We start from the raw sequence: 16,403 nt of genomic DNA, 5'->3' as shown, positions 1-16,403 counted from the left end.
AATTTTAGCTCTGTGTTGTTGGTCAATGAATTCTCTCTCTTGAGCATTTAAGAACTGAGTAAATTAGAAAGAACCTTCTGCTGCACTCTGGCTAACGTGGGTACTACATTGATTTAATAATGTATGGTATAAGTTAGAATTTCTTAAATGCCCTGTTATCCATTTCCATGTTAGATAATGTAAACCATTCATGGTAAAAATTTCCATGCCATCTATCTGCCTCAAGGAGAAATGCACTTTGCCAAATGACAAACCTTGAGCAATCTCAATTGGTACATTGTCGTTACAATAACCTTTGATTTTTGCAGTTACATCTCTAAAGATGCTGTCCGCCCTCACACGTCTGAGTCTCTTGCAGACCCCGGCGCTGAGCAGTCACACAGAAGTGCGCGTACTCCCCTCCTGGGTTACAAGCTCAGGACTGCTGGCTAATGGCTGTGCTCAGGCCTTGAGATGTAGGATCTGTCCAAACTGTAAGGAGAACAGCTTTATAACTTAAAAAAAATTGGAAAATCCAGTTTGAGAAGGCAGCACTAGAAATCTTCTATCAGCTTTTCCTGTAGAAGCTCTGGAAGAGATATCTTTTCTCTTTTCTGACTAACAGGGGGAATTTCCCCATATGTAAACTTTCTTCAGACTACTGCTGTCTCCTCCAACATACTTTTGTCTAGCTCCTGCTCCTGCTTCACTGTGTTCCCCAAAAGATAAGACCCTGTTCTGCACTGTAGTCAAGGGCTTCACAGATACACGTGCTGGGAGAGGCACTATTAATTTCTGGAAGAAGTAGTTGTTTTTCACAACATCTTCCATATTGAATTTCCCGCAAAGATCCTTCTTCCTCCTAAATCCAACTCGTTTCCCTGGGAAGAAACATATATCACAAAAAGTGCTGTGCAACGTCCAATCTGCACACCCCCTGGGGCTAAGGCTTCACCATATGCTGTCTCCTGATGCTGCCAATCCCTCTGGTTCTCAGGGAGGAAGCACATTCCCAAAGACATCTGCGAACATGCAGCTCATACGTTTGTGAAAATAGAGGAGGCACTTCCACAGTGAAGTGACTCCCATGGGAAACACAGCTTTCTTCCTTTTCTGGGTAACGAGCTAGCTCATAACTGAGTAGTCACTATCATTTCACTCTGCCTTTCAGGTAAACCACTATTGTTTTCCTTTAACTCCAGTTTTGTTTAATGCATTGGCATTATTCCTGTAAGATTAGCGTGAAAGGGGGCAGAAAGACTGCCTCTCTGTGGATTAATTGGCTTGGCCTGAGTGAGACCCAGATAGAGCAGCTGCCATTCATACGACTCATTGCACAGATTAAGATTTGGATTATTTCCCCTCTTTTCAATGTCTTACAACAAACCGCCGCAATTAGACATGATCCCTTGTGCTTATTTCCACCATTCCTGAAAATATCGCTGGTGGCAAGCCATGCTGGATATGAAGACACCAGCCAGATCTGGGTAATGGTTTCTGAAAGGTTTGTCATTGGTGGCAGAAACATCTCAATTTACGGCTTTCCCTAGTGAGATAGTCCTGTAGAATAACCTAAGACTGAGCAGCCTCCAAATGCTCTGCACCCACATCATCCTCAGCTATTAACCTTTTGGCCTAATGCACCTCAAAGGCAAAGGGGACAAAATGATCTGTGGTTTACTTTCTGAGGACTCATGCTTTCCCCTGTCCATGTGTCCTTTCATCTAGACAAGCTTTCCTCATCCTTTTTCATCTTTCCACAGCACGAGGCTGTGTCTTGGCTCTATGCAAGGACATATGGTCTCCCACTGACTAGCCAGCTCTTTCTCCAATCCCCCATAGCTCCGTGGCTCCCCCAGTTATTTTTGTTCTCTTGTGCTCCTCCTCTGATACACCATTATTGCAACCTTGACACAAAGCTTGCTTAGAAAATTGCATTGTCCTACTGCGAGCCTTTTATTTTGGTTGGTTAATTTGTTTAATATACTTTAGCTACGAAAATATTTTGATGCATATCATTGGGCAGAGCCAGGCTGAACTTTAGCCAGGCTAAACATTCATTAGCAAGCCTGCAAAAATAAAATTGTATTGTCTTTCCTTCCACAAATTTAATTCTTTCTCATTATTTCCAAGTTGATGGATGTAGGACTGGCAGGAGGGCAAGTTTAGAAACATAACTGACCCAACCCAAAACAAGGTAGACAGAACCTGAAATACTACAGAACGTGTGGGATAGTGAGTGTGTGTGTATCCACGTAGTATTGCCTGTCTCTCCTTGTACTTTCAGACAAACCAAACAGTTACTAACAATTACTACTAACTGCAACTAACCAGTTTATACTTGCACTGATACTTTTTAAGGGAATGAATTTATTGCTTGTTCTTTAAAAATTGAAGTATTTCTACTCCTAGCTTCTCCAAATCGTGGTTATCATAGTCACAAGTTTTATGGGGTGAAGAGCCAGCTCTGGTGGTTTTTATTTTGAACTGAGTCCAAAGCTAAGTGTATAGCTACTTCTGCCCAGCTAGAAATGCCTGTGTTTGTGGGTGGGTGGGTAGGTGGGGGTCGTCTTTTTTAACTAGACTGATTCAGCACGGGGACACTTTGTACTTTTGTGTATGAAGAGTGAAGTCACTGCAAACTCACGCCAGGTGGTACTTCCACTGCAGGGGATGTTATCAAAGTACCAGAACATTAGCTATGTTTACACTGGAGAAATACGTTTTATGTCGTATACATATATAGAGCATTCTTGACCCTTAGTCTTGGCTCCAAGTTTTCCTCTGTGTGGAAATCATATCTAGAACAGATGTTTCGTTGTTTCACACCAGCCACTGTAGACACAGCTGATACTCTTCAGTGGACATGTTTATTGAAACTTCCAGACAGAATGTCCCAATCACCTGGTAAGCATTTTAATTTGAAATCTGCCTTTTCTCTATGCAGTACGAAGCTTGCTTTTTGCCTCACCCCTTCCTGTGTATTCTTTTGCCACTAATGCCAAGCTTGAACTCTGCTTTACCTGGAGTTTCACTTTATTCTGGGCTGTCAAGCCCAGACATCTAGATTGCACTTTCACACCAAGTGATTTTATAAATTAGGATGTAAATTAGGAGGGGAAATGGTTTCCACGTTTCAACAGACGTTTACCACAGACCTTAAGGGTACAACACTGGGGATTTCAAAGACGAGATCAAAAAGTCTTTAGCTGACTAGAAAGGGAGGCATTAGCCCCACTTTCTGTGCCTTTTTCTGCTTTTTCCCTGGCCCTATTTCTCCAACTGGTTTATTGAAGTAGCAACCACATGGCCCAAGAGAAGAGTCTGCTATTCTGAGCTCTCCGTGTGACAGCCAGTTTACGACTCACAGGAACGTAAGAGTCCAGCTCTTTCTTTGTAGAAATTATATTAAGTTGCATTGAGAGGACCTTACCCTGATCTCACCCTTTGCAAACCAGGATTAATCTTCAGTAAAGCAACAGAGTACACAGCTGTAAGACAGGCATAGGCAAGACCAATGTAAGACACGCAGTCTCTGGTGTGCTGCTGTGTACGTTTCCTTGCTGCACCAACCCAGCTGTGACTTTAACCACAGCACGCACAGAAAAGCTTCCCAAATGTGAAACACAGAGAAGACATTCAATTTCTCTAATTTCTACAGGGAATTTCTTTCCTCCCTCCAGGGGTGGAAATGACCATGCGACCTTCTGAAATGGTTAGACCAGCTGCTTAATGTGCAAAATATTGCTGGGTTTGGTAGATTTGCTCTTGCTATTTCTTTCCTCACTGAGCTCACTGCGATTTTAATTCCACCCCAGTTCTCACAAAGATAAGATGTGAATAAACTCAACAGGGAGATGCTGGATACAAGAGCAGTATTCAGGCAAAATTTCCCTCTCCTCAGAGTCTGAATGCCAAAAAGCTTAAAGAAATCACAAACTAAACCAGCAACAACAAAGGCATGTGGCTGATAAACATCTTCTGTTTTTCCATTTCAGACAGCCTAACACTATTTCATCACCAAAACACTTCTGCATCTGACAATAATTCACATTAAAGATCCTATTTTCCTTTCTATCCATGCTTAAAATTCCTATTGGTAACAGTGGGTTTCATGTCTTGTCCTTTTCCCCTGGGTAAAATGGCTTTTCCAGCAGCCAGGAACTGCTTTCTACCATAATACAGAAGAAAAAATTTTCACATCCCTAACGTCTGTTGAAAACACCTCTTTTACATAGTTCTGTTACAAACAGAACTGAAAAAAAATCGCACTAGAGAGTCTGGGTTTGATTTCCACCTAGCAGTGCCTTAATGAACACTTTTTTTGCCTTTGAGCTTGTCAAATGTACACTGAAGTGCACAAATAAGTGTATTCGGACATCCTGTTACAGCTCTGCACAAGACACAAAACACAGACAACCTCTGCTGTGAAGAGCCTCAGTTTAAAACTTCAGTGCTAAGTTGAGACAAAAATGCAGCAGAGATTGATGGTCTTAATTTAGAAGCCTGTTCTCAAAAACTGGACTTCCCAAGAGAAAAGCTGATAGTCAGAGAAATATTCAGGGTAGTGTGGTTATTGTGCTGGAGGAAGAAGGTTGCTTGGTTGTATAAGTTGTCAATGTCCTCTGCTCATCTGGACATGATTCTGTTTTTCCGGATACACAGATCTTTCCATTTTCTTTCTTTAAATTTAAGCAGAATTTTTTAAAGCAGTTCTTAAAATAGAACTGTGCCGTGAATGTCTTGTTCAGGCATTTGCTCATTCCTTTAAATGTGCAGAGTTTACATAAAAGAAGCTGTTCTTTCAAAATGGCTCATAGGAAAGATACCTTTTCCCCAAAGGTATCAACCTCAGAGGCTTCTAGCTGACTATCCGGACCTGAGACATTTTCTTCCTGCTGCCTTTAATATAAGTAATAGGTAGTCCATTACCCTCAGTTGCCTGAGTAGTCCCAAAACTTGGCCTCAGTTTCACCTTTTGAGGAATACTTGATCAACACAGTCATTTCAGAGCTAACACCCAAGCTGCTCACATTTAGGAAAAAATCCCGAAATAAGGCATCCCACTTACTTAAAGCATCCGACCATTGAAACAGAAGCGTGAGTCCAGGCTGGTTCCCCTTTCATTCATTAAGTCTTCCTAAGGACATGGATGGGTGACCTGTGAGGACAAGAATACACGACAATGTCATTTATATTTCTCGTTTTAGCTACTTAAGAGGTCACGAAACACATTGCCTTTAGCAAGAGTTTACTCTGAAGTGAATTACTTCTGCCTGCAAGTACTTTTCTTTCAGTGCAGATTATTTTACAAATGTATATTTAGGTCTGTTCCTGGTTTAGAATCTCCATTTTCTAGGCGTCTTAGGTTGCATATTTTATCTTTTGAGTTATAACTCAAACTTGGGTTTTTTTTGTTTTTTTTTTAAGAAAAGCGTTTTCACTTTCTCTCAGTTATTTATAATTAAAGGAGCAAAAAGCTGATGTTAGGTAGAAAGCTGCCCTCATAATCAGGCTACATACAGCTCTAATGACAAAAAAGGATCAAGGACACGATCTGTAGCCCTGAGGCACTGTGTGTCCATGAATTGAGGGTTATTTTAGCAGTATATAAGCCACTGAATCTGTTCTTTCTGCAGCATTTTGGGAAGCTCTATGAATGGACCTTGGGGGGAAAAAAGTCAGAAATCCTCAAGTTTAGCATTCTGTTGCTTCAAAAAATGTTATATACAACAGAAGAAAATATGTCCTCATAGAACCATAGAATAGTTTAGATTGGAAGAGACCTACAGGGGTCTGCTGGACCTCTGTCTGCTCAAAATGGGGCCAACTTCAAAGTTAAATCAGTTTGTCCAGCTGCAGTGGTCTCCATCTTTGTCCAGCTCCAAGGATGAAAATGCCGTAACCCATGTTTGACCACTCTCCCTTTGAAGATTTTATTTTTTATATCCAAAAGCAATTTCCCTTGCTGAAACTTGTGACTTTGTCTCTTGAACTTACCTCCAGAAAGAGTCTAACTCCATCTTCTCTCTACTCCCTTTAGGTAGCGGAAGACAAGAAGCAGACTCCTTGACCTTCTCTTCCCTAGGCTAAGAAAACCTAACTTCTTCAGGCTCTCCTCAGACATCACGTGCCCAGTCTCCCTAATCATACTGCAGGCTGCTTCAGTTTGTCAATATCTTCCTGCAAACCCTTACCTATGTGCTTCACTAAAGGTGAGCACAGGCTTAAATGTTCATAGCATGGGAGCCTAAGACATTTAATGAGACAAGGAAAAATTCCAGACACATCTAAAGCTAAAATAAATGTGTTTATAGAGGTGCCTTTTTAAAAAGCAGCGCTGCGATCCATGTGTATTGTCTCTCGGTGATGTTATCTACAACAAATGGACATGGTGGGAAGAAAGGTGGGGTTCAAAGTTTCAGCCTACTATTTGGAAGTCAAGCTCTGCCCTGCACATCATCAGCAACCATGGACCTTAAAATTACTGATGGTATTTCAGACTTGAATAAAATACCAACTCACTCTTTCCTAGTAGTATTGTCTCTAAAACCTCACTGATGCCCCTGAGGTAAAGAGATGTGACTAAGATGACACACACAGAGTGGGAACTGAAAAAATAATGAAGAAAGTGCCATTTTCATTTTTACTTCTGTAATGGTAATTTCATTACTTTACAGCTCATGCATAGTGTCAGTCATTATGTCTCATAAAAATGAAAATGCACAAGTATTTCACAGAATTTTTAAAGGGAGATTTACATGTTTTTCAGTTTTCTAGATGATCTTGTATTGCGTGAAGAAATATTGATCAGCTGTCTAGAGCATGTCTTGATCCCAAACAGTAGGGCATACTAGGTTAAATCTAAGCTGTGTGCCTGGAAGGAGCCAGATTGGAGGAACGCAATGGTATGAAGCCCGTCTTTATCCCACTCCCATCTGTCTTGGATCTGAGGCCAACGTGTTTAGCCCTGAGGTCTTGATCTGTCTGAACAAACAACAGGCCCCTTAAAACAAACACTGCAGACTGAACAACCATCAGTTAATGTTTGCATTGCAGAGCATGCCAAAGTTACATGTACAAATATACAGTACAAATACAGTAATAAATATGGCACCTTTCTCAGAGGGTCTGTGAGATAAGGAGGTTGCCCATAAACAGAATTGTCCTGGATCTGTCCTATCTAGAAATCTGTATCTTGCTATCACTACCTGAGCCCTTTAAAATGTGATGTTGCTGGTGGGATGGTTTTTGGGTGGATGGATGTTGGGTGGATGGCTTTTCACCCACTTTTTTACTTAGCATTCATGCTGCCCACCAGCAGGAGCTCCATTGGCACCTGCAGGATCTGTTGACTTTTCATATCAATAGAAAGTAATGGAAAGCAATACCAGCACAAATCAGTTCAGAATCTAGCCTATACGAAAATACACCTTCTACACCCACAGAACTTCATTTGTATTATTGCAAAAACAAAACATTGCCTCTGTGCACCAGAAAATACAACACTTGAGTCAAAATAGATGTGGCCCTTCCCCAACTTTTACAGCACCTGCTTAAGTGACTCTGAAAGGAAATGTGGGTCACTTTATAAGAAAAAGAGCTGGAAAAGACTGGCCTTACATGGAAATTACTTCTGCCTGCATATGCATAGGAAAAGGATGACAGAATTCGAAGTCACATCAAGGAACAGTTTATTCACAAGGCAACTAGAAAGCCTGTAAACTCACGGCAGAGATGATATTGCGAATACCCTGCATATTTATTTTAAGATAAATCATAAAAGAAGAGATCAGCATCACCAAAATATACGTTGCAAATACAATCAAGGCATGGGATAAATTGCGGCGTTCAGCCTGTATCGGACAGACTTGCCTCAAGACTCAGTAATTGCTACAGTCTGCTGTGTAAGAAGGAGAACAGTGAAACAGGTAGGCCGGACGGGAGAAACAAGCTCCATTCCCTACAAAGAAATTACACTCTTGCATAAAACCAGGGCTCTCTTTCTGGAAGATCTGGGTATATTCATACAGAAAGAAAGAACCAAGCATAATTACTTGCAACCCTACCATGCGTATAATTACAGTTGTGATAATACGTGAAATGAGCCAAAACATTTTCTGGGCTGTTTTCTTCAGAAGTACCCAAAAAACACCATAATAATAACCCTGCCAGGCTAGAAAAGGACAACTTTTGCTGTGACACATGGACATAGCTTTGAAAAAATTATGGCTGCCCTGCCAAATATGAAGAGACTTGGTTTTCTTTTCTTTTTTTTTTTTTTCTTTTTTCTTTTTTTTTTTTTTTTTGCTCTCTGGGCTGGTTTAACACACTGCCTTAGAAGTATTACTTGTGCAATACATTTTGCATCCTTGCCCTCTTGTCTTAGCTCTTTCTTCAGTCTTCTAGTTCAGTAGTTTTCAAGAGCCTTCCAATATGTGGACTCCAGAAAGATTCCCAGCGGGGAGGTGGACCAATTTCCCATACACATATTGTTGTACAGCATATGCAGATTTGCTTTCTTTTGTCACTTCTCTGTGACCCCTTAAGAGCACACACAGGTCCCCCATGGTTTTGCAGTCTACAGCCCAAAAACTACTGCTCTATACACTTTCACGTTTGATTATGTTTCTCTATCGTATTTTTAAACAGCCGCTTTTCAGAAGTAGGTCAGCACGTGCAAGTGGCTCATAGTCTGGAGAAAAGAGGACACACTGGGTCATGCCTCACCACAGCTGTGGGGCACCTGATCTACGAATTGAGTGTCTCTTCAATTGCTGCTCTGGTTTCTCAGATCACACACACACACACACACACACACACACACACACACACAGAGTGCACCATCTTTTTAAATCGTAGGCAAATATCTGTTTCCTATTTATAGATTTACAAGCTGAGTAATTCATCAATATCAAGTGCATTTTTCCGGAACAAAGAAGAAAGAAAATCTGTGTAGAGACAGCAGGATTCAAGCCCATCTTCTTTAATGAGGACTCCCAGGCTCATCTGCAATGACCTTCATGGCAGGCTTCCCATAGGTTTCAGTAGGGTCAGGGCTTTGCTTTGAACACTACATGCTGGAACATGTCGTTTTGCTGAAGGAGTGTTTAGAACTTGAGGGAAATGGAACTTGCATACTTAATGCAGAGGGTTTTAGAAACCCCGAGCAGTTCATTTTCCTATGTTAACTTCTCCAGCCTAGTACACCACATTGTAACCTCAGGCACAGGGGTTCAGCTGTCTGTGTCCAAGAGGCAGATTTGCAAAGTGTGGAAGGGCTCCAACATGACATCATCTTATTATGCATATTGCAACATTAGAAAGCTCTTGGTTTATATATATTTTTTTCCCCTGGCAGATGGGGAAATGCAGTTCAAGGTTGCCCAATGTTAAGACAAACATGACCGAGTAGCAATCCCATCCCTACTGTTTTTCAGCGTGTGGTTACTTTCTGTACCCACAAGGGACTTGCTGTCCCTGTCCCTCCAAGACTAATACTAGCCACATTGTTGTGCTGAATGCTTAAGGGATAAGTGGGTTGATTACTGTAAGCATCTTGCCTAATCTACTAAGTCATGCAGTTCCACCTGGTGGTAAAAATACTTTATGAAGATTTTGTCTTTGTAGGTTTGTTAAAAGGGAGCCAGATGGTGCAAGTTGTCCCTGCTTTGCACTTCCGAAAAGCAGTCAACAAATTTAGAGAGACAAACTCATAATTTTGAAGACCTTGTGACAAAATGGGTTTGTTATAGCCTAGATAGCTTTCAACAGTGGGAAAAAATGTGTGCAAACATTCATTCAAACCCTAAAACAAGTTAACCGATGTTGTCATCTTTAAAACATGACCCTGTCCCCCCACCAGCATACAAAAGCATATGCATGTACACCTATCAGCAAGCTAACACTATTTTGAGGCATTGACTCTTATCCCAAAGTGATAATTTCCTCACATTTGGGAAAAACCCTAGTACTGGAATTTTTTTCATTCTTCTCCACTAGACTCTTTAATGACATGAATTCTGTTATCCTGTTTCCTGTGGAGCTTGCTTGTGACTTTAGTACCAGAAATTACTTGCTCATGCAGAGCAAGTAACAATGGGATAAGCAACACAGTATTATTCTGATTGTGCTGTTCCAGATGATGTTAATCAAATAAAAAGTAAATGTGGCTTTTAGAGCAAAAGGTAGTTCATTTTGAAAATTGCTTTTTTGTCAAAAACTGTGCATTTCATTAGCAGCAATCAGAGCATCAGCAAATGGTAATCACAGTGCTATCATTTTCTTCCTTTTAGTTCTAAAGTTACAGAATTTAAGGCAAGAAAAGAGCACTTGTACTGAAAAAACACATCTCTTTTAGATAAACATTACTCTTACCATCCAGAATTGCAAAGATGAAAAATCCCAGTGATTTTCATTACAATCCCTGTTATGATTGTAGTTATCCTTGACTCAAAATGTTGGGCTTTACTTCTAGTCTGAGCTTGTCTAGCTTCAACTCCCAGCTTTAAGCTGGTTTTCGCACTACTTTTGCCTACTAAAGGCTCTGCCAAAGACGGCTTTGCTCCTGAAACCTGGGAGCTCTGTTCAGCCACACTGTTACCACATTACCGTGCTTGCATCTCACCACGCTGAGATCTTCCACTTTGTGAGGACAGAATAAACCCAAAAAATGGTTAGCCCCTTAACTCACTTCCTGGGTACAAGCTTTGTATATATTACGCTCTCTTTGCATTCCTGCTCTCAAAGCCTGTTCTGTTTCCTTGGATTTCCTAGGGTATAAATACACCCTTTCTAGAGTGCCAGTGTAGGCGTACAAGACCGAGCTTGAAGAGAGACAACACATGGTCTGTAGAGGTTTATAAACATAGCCACTCCTTACTTTTTAACAGCAGTGATGCACAAACCCAAAGGAAATAACAGGACCTTGTATTTCCTGAATCAATGTCCTCACCGCTCTTAAATTCTCTGTTTTCACTGTGGGCCTCTGAAGCCTCCAGATATTTCTCTTGTAACTTCAACCTTTTCCTCTGAATCACTAGAGAAGCTAAAATGGGTGCTTCCTCTGCAATAAACTTCATTTTTCTTTGGCTGATCTCACAGTTTAATCCACCAGCTTCAGACTACAAAAGCATTCCTCTCTGTTTTTGCACCTATCCAAATATTTGTTGCTTGTAAATGCCTTCTCCGGCTTTTTAGACACACTGTTTTTGAAAGGCTGTACCATGAGTTGGCCTTTTTTTGTTCAGCCCCATGTTGAAATGCCATCATTTTCAAATCCTAAGTCCCTTTGAGAAACTGCAGACAAAGACTTTCTCTTCGGTTTCCACTTCCCATTCTTTACAGGTGTTCCCAGCAGATCGGGAGCCATGTGAGTAATCTCTGCATTGCTCCCAAGACTTCACTCTAGTGGCAAATTATCGATTCCACAAACACCAAGTATTTATACTTCTGGTATTTCATAAACTCAGCCAGAACACATGTAAAACCAGACTCCTCAAAATGCCACTTCCCCGGGTAAATCAAGTCACTTCTTAACTTCTCTTTGATAAGCAGGATAGATTGTGATCCTGGACACCAACATTAGAAATCATTGCGGCTTTTTTCCCAAACCTTAAATCATACTCAAGGCTCTGCTCTGACCATCAATATCTGTCAATCAGTGATATCAGAAATGCAGTATTTCATTTCTAACCATACCAGTGATCATATCATAAAATAACTTTGTTATTATTTCAGAGAGCCCCTGGATAAAATAGAGAGTGTTGGGACAGGGAAGAGAACCTGAGAACAGACTGCAGCTCCCGAAACAGCGCTCTGAGCATGATGCTACTAAGATACATTCCCAATTACACCCTCTCATCAAATGTTTCATCTGAAGCTACGCAGTTACACAACATTAAGAGCACTTTTGTGATGGTTTGGGCATTCTCCTAAGACAGAGGTTTGAATTCCCCAAAGAAGCAAGCTGAGACTCCATCTAAACACATCCTCTAACCACTGAGTTATCTCTAACCACCTTCTCCATTTTAAGCTATATTTTAAGAGGAGAACAAACCAATGTCCTCAGCTCACTGTTCAGCTTGCTGGAGTTGAAACAGATCGTACTCAGCAAAGTTAACAGATGCAATTTCATGATGAACCTCTAGTCAACCAATCATATAATCTGGGGCTATTTCTTGTAGAAGCCACTGGGCATTTCTGAATGATGGGGCCATCTTTTTGGAAGGTCTCACTCATCTTCAGTTGAAAGAAAATCAAGTACCCTGTGCACCTCAAAGAAGGAATCAAACTATGATTACCTGATATTGACAAGTCATGAAAATTGCTCTTTCTTCATCTGTCATCCATTTCCCTCCCTCATGCAGTAGTCTGGTTTCCTCCAGCTGTGATTCCTTCTCAGTTTCCTCCATTAGAAATCCTCAGAAAGGGTCCTCAGGATTAAATGTTTGGGGGGGTATCATTCCAGCTAAAGACTGTGCAGATTAAAATGTAATATAATAGAACAAATCTTTTAGAAATATGTGCTTACAGACATTTAACTACAAGCAGGTCACTTTTGGGGTCTTATTTCACTGGACACAAGCCAGCTAATTGAAAATCACATGGAACATAACTTTCACAATGAGAATTTTTTCATGTTGCATCTAACTACCAGAGACACCAATCCTCTCCACTTGTGCTCTGCCTTTGGCCCCCTTCTGAGATTTAGGCCACCAAATTGCTTCCACATGACATGACCTGGAATGCTGAAAATCGATCTAACTTACCATTCTAAAGTTCAGTCTCTTTTCAAGAGTCATATTTCAAAAGTTAGCAACCGATCCCTTTCCTTTTATAGCTTCCAGTCTGGATCATTTAAAGGTAATTTAAACATTATGACAGGATTGTAATATAAACTCTTTCTCTTCATTCATTTATTATTTTAACATGGAAGAGTAAGAGAAGAAAATCCTTTTATAATTTATCAGGCACTAATATTCAGGCATTAATTCAAGTGAGTATCAGAAAGAATGAAGAGTGCCAATTGCTATTTATTTGCACAAGTCATTCACTATACAGCTTAAGTCTTCTGCTCATTTTCAAACCTTCCTCTTCCTGACACAGATTACTAGACACACAAACCTCGTTTCTGGCAAACTACTGCTATGCTGAACAATGGATTTGGACACCTTTGGTCAATCTTTACACATACTGCAGGGTAAAAAAAACAAACAAACTTTTCTGAGGTTTTTTCAGCCCCTCCTGAACTGCAGTCTCTGGCTTGTCCAGGAAAAAGATTATGTACCAGCATTGAAGTGCTCTTGGTATCCATTCTTTCCCAATGGCCATGAAAGAGCTGTGGTGTTACAGTAATATCTACATATATAGTAACAACATTTCTTAGACCATTAATTTTATGTGATCATTTCACTAAATAGGACCTAACTGTTGACTTTTAAAGATCTTTTCAGTAAGATGAAAAGCAACATAATAAGCAACGTATAAATATTTGGATACTCTGCTGTTTATTAAACAGAATACAAACCACTTGCTTTTTTTCTGAAGGACCTTTCTTTGCATTATCCAGCTCTACTTTATGGCCCAAGGGTTCATATTATACAAACAATCATTTATTTCAGAAGAAATGTGATCATTACTAAGCTATTCCCTTGGTTAAAGAAGAATCTCTGCTTTCTTTATCCCAGCTGGGTTGAGGTAATTGCCTTAGGCTGCAGGCAGGAGAATGGAAAGCAGATGAAGCATGTTGAAGATTAACCACACAAAGAAACTGCCTGAACAAAGAGAGGACTAGAATCGGAGGAGGGGAGAAAATCCCGCATGCTGGAAAGGGAAGAAACTGCACAAAGATGTTCACATCTCATTTATAAGATTTGCATCTACTGCTTAATACAAACCCAGGAAGAAAGTCATCAGCATTTTCTGTAGACTGATTAGTATGTACGCAAGCAAACTGGGCTCTGCAACACTTTCTATTAAGAAATAAAATGCAACAATCGGCAAATGATACTGGTCATTAACCCAAATGCCGATACTAGGAAGATTGCTTAAAGGTGAAACTTTTTTTCATTTTTATCTGCTCACGCTCATATTGGAAACCAGGGGAGACTATTTAATCCTGCTAGGGACTCAAATCTACTACGAAATTTTCAGAAATCTGTTCTGTCATGTTACCCCTACATGACGCAAACCCACTAAAAGTCTCCTGTCTGCTGTAACATGCGCCTTATGTGGGATTCATTTCACCTAACTGAAGAAGTTTAAAAGTTATGAAGGTTTAAACATTTGAGCTAGTCACGCTAGCTGCCTTTATAGTCAAGGGAGAAAAATAAGAGTGATTTACATGACTCATCTTAGGCATATGCCTTAGAAAGAGATGAATTGCCCTCTGGAGACGCTCACTTCTTTCTACTGACTGTAGAAGGAGACGATAGTGACTATTTCAGGCTTATAGTCCAACTTTGAAAGGTCTAATTGAGGACAGACGAAGCCACCAGCCTGTCCTGGAAAAAAAGGCTGATAAATGCCTATCCATGATGCAGGCATACAGACAGGGAGTCCACTTTCTGCTGGGGGAAAGTCTCTCCTCGTCATTTCCAGGAGACTGGCAGTGTCTTGGCAGCAATGTCATTCTGGCCTGCTATCCTGTTGTTAATAATGACAGGATTGCTTTTTATTTTTATTTTTCCCATTAAAAACCTCTGCTGCCTCAGCACTGAAGCGTCGGTTGATGTTCACTGCAGGTTAGGCATTGCTTTACCTGGTACCAAATCAAACTGAAAGGGAAATAGATGTGGAAACACCTCAGAACCATGTCTGGTTCATGGGAGACCCAGGGAGAAAAATTCTCTCAGTGGAGACAAGCCTCTGGAAGGCCTCCTCTGTGCTTCCTCGTTCTCCAGTAAAGGATAACGCGTGCCAGAGACAAGCAATCACGTTCTTCAACTAGGTAATTCTTACGGGGCGCAGTCCTGCACCCCAACCATTAATCTCAGGATGGATCTTTATTTTGAAAATATTTATTCACTCCACATTAAAGAAACTCTTTTCAGTTATTTTTAAAGAGGAATTATTCCTGGTTTTACATAGCTTCTAGTTGAACAGTGTGATAGCTCAAAGAGTGGAATGAGCATTCTTGGAAATATAAAGCTAGCTTATTTGGATTACTTCCATTGCTATTTTTGTGCTTAAGTAAATACAAGTAAGACTGGAATATGAGTAGGAGTGATATACTAACACTTCATTAGCTACCATACACTATTCCCTTTTCCTTTCCCCAATGAATTCAATCTTAATTCTATTCTCCAGCTACAATGGAAATTTCCACAAACAACTGAAGCAAACTTTTTGAAGGTAGGATAAAATTAGCAAAATATTTAAGTACCTAGACTTTTTATTACTTTGAACTGATAATTAAAATAAGAAAGCTGGATTACACATATGTTAAGAAGGAAAAACATAAACAAGAGTAGTAGTCCTAGCAAAGCCCTGGGAAAGCCATATGGGTCAGTTTATGGAATTCAGCTGCCTTTGAATCAGACCATCGTTAAGGCTTTGCACTTAAATGATATCATAGACCCTTGATTTCTGACTTTATCTCTATTTCAATGACTTCTATGCTAGAAATGGATAGAAGGAAAAATTCTCAGAAGTTTTGCCACAGAAGAGGCCCATGTCAAAGTCATGTCATAAGGGGATTTTGAGTGATACACATAATAGTAGCATTCTGTTCTGATAGGGGATAAGCTGAGTTAAGTTCTTGTCTATCCAAAGTGAATGACAAATCTATTCATTTCAATGGGATCAAAAGCTCATACCTGGATTCCGTGGGAAAAGGCTAATTGGATTCCATCACTAATTAGTTGACATGTCAGTGAAAAACTCTCTACAATCAGGGCTTGCATTGGTACTTTTCCATGAGCTGGTTTAAAAATGCGAATTGGAAAGGTCCATCATCAACCCACCAAAACAAGGTTTACTACCTTTTCTTTACATAAAAATTACATTACTTGAATGCTGTTTTTTTATGTATATACATACTTGGAGTGGTAAGTCTGTCAAAGAATCTAACAGCTTTCTCCTCTACTTGCTGAAGACACATTCCTGACTTGTAGTGATGATGGGGGAAAGCCACTGAGCAATCAGCTGTTTTTTTATTAGATGAATCCAGTAGAATGTTTCATGAGTCTTTCAGAGTACAAAGACCTCATACGTTTGAGCACATGAATGAAATTGTAAGTCTTGCCATCTAGGAGCAATACAGATTTTTACAATTCATAAATATTTGTTTTGACTGTTCAGCAACAAGGCCGCTCTCAGCACATAGCCATTATTAGCAGTGTCACAAAAGTCTGTGATTTATCTGTAAGGGATGGTTTTTGTCACTTGGGGATACAACCACTCTTTTGCTTGTTTTATTAATG

The 16,403-nt window shown here is 40.2% G+C and overlaps 1 long non-coding RNA gene across 2 annotated transcripts in view; it reads right to left on the bottom strand.

Annotated features, from left to right (window-relative positions):
• Positions 1–16,403, bottom strand: part of LOC112978750 (uncharacterized) — a 43,386-nt gene that overhangs the window by 17,525 nt on the left and 9,458 nt on the right. The window contains exons 2-3 of one of the 2 annotated variants that reach the window (XR_010385663.1): positions 12,282–12,455; positions 5,051–5,140 (exon numbers count right to left, since the gene is read on the bottom strand). This is a non-coding gene — a long non-coding RNA (uncharacterized LOC112978750). The remainder of the gene's footprint in view (positions 1–5,050; positions 5,141–12,281; positions 12,456–16,403) is intronic. The other variant, XR_010385664.1, reaches the window with a different exon arrangement.

The sequence above is a fragment of the Dromaius novaehollandiae genome, chromosome W (assembly GCF_036370855.1).
Source record: "Dromaius novaehollandiae isolate bDroNov1 chromosome W, bDroNov1.hap1, whole genome shotgun sequence".
NCBI classification, from domain to species: domain Eukaryota; kingdom Metazoa; phylum Chordata; class Aves; order Casuariiformes; family Dromaiidae; genus Dromaius; species Dromaius novaehollandiae.
This window is presented reverse-complemented; position numbering and strand designations above follow the sequence as displayed.